A 554-nucleotide genomic window follows, 5' to 3' on the forward strand; every position below is an offset into this window, starting at 1 on the left:
CCACTAGGGGGCAGATGCTCAACCCACAGGCATAAAAACATGAAACAGACTGATGAATCTCAGAAGGAAGGGGGGAGGGGGGAGGGTGGAAAGAGATTAACCAAAGATTATATATGCATACTAGAGGCCCAGTGCACAGATTTGTGCACTGGTGGGATCCCTTGGCCTGGCCTGTGGGGATCAGGCCGAAACCAGCTCTCTGACATCTCCCTAGGGATCCTAGATTGTGAGAGAGGACAGGCCAGGCTGAGGGACCCCACCAGTGCACAAATCCATGCACTGGGTCTTTAGTATCCTATCTAATAAAAGAGAAACATGGTAATTAGCGTACGACCGCTACCCTTCCCATGGGCTAATCAGGGTGATATGCAAATTAACTGCCAGCCAAGATGGCGGCCGGCAACCAGGCAGCTGGAAGCGAACAAGAGGCTTGCTTGCTTCAGTGAAGGAGGACTCCAACGTTCCCCGCCTGCCTTGCCGGGCTCTGAGCTGGCAGTTTGAAACATTGTAACAAATATAGAAGCTAAACAAAACCCCAGAAACCAGCTTTCAGC

Source organism: Myotis brandtii, unplaced genomic scaffold (genome assembly GCF_000412655.1).
Source record: "Myotis brandtii unplaced genomic scaffold, ASM41265v1 scaffold290, whole genome shotgun sequence".
In the NCBI taxonomy this organism is placed as follows: domain Eukaryota; kingdom Metazoa; phylum Chordata; class Mammalia; order Chiroptera; family Vespertilionidae; genus Myotis; species Myotis brandtii.